Raw genomic sequence first — 248 nt, forward strand, 5'->3', positions numbered from 1 at the left:
ATTTCCCTTTTCTGACTGACCAAATCAGGCAGCAAGCGCATGACGCAGATTTAATTGTGCCTTTGAAATACAGCCTTGCACATAGGATTGTGGGCCATTTCTCAGGCAAAAGAGAGGCAAAGTAGGGTTCAGTTCTCTCTGTGATGAAGGGAACAATTGCTATCTGCTGGTCCTGCATTCTATCTCCTACCATTAAAATCACCCCCTACCCACATGTACTACTTGCACATCTATTTGTATTCTGTGCA

The sequence above is a fragment of the Echinococcus granulosus genome, assembly GCF_000524195.1.
Source record: "Echinococcus granulosus chromosome Unknown EG_S00044, whole genome shotgun sequence".
Classification (NCBI taxonomy): domain Eukaryota; kingdom Metazoa; phylum Platyhelminthes; class Cestoda; order Cyclophyllidea; family Taeniidae; genus Echinococcus; species Echinococcus granulosus.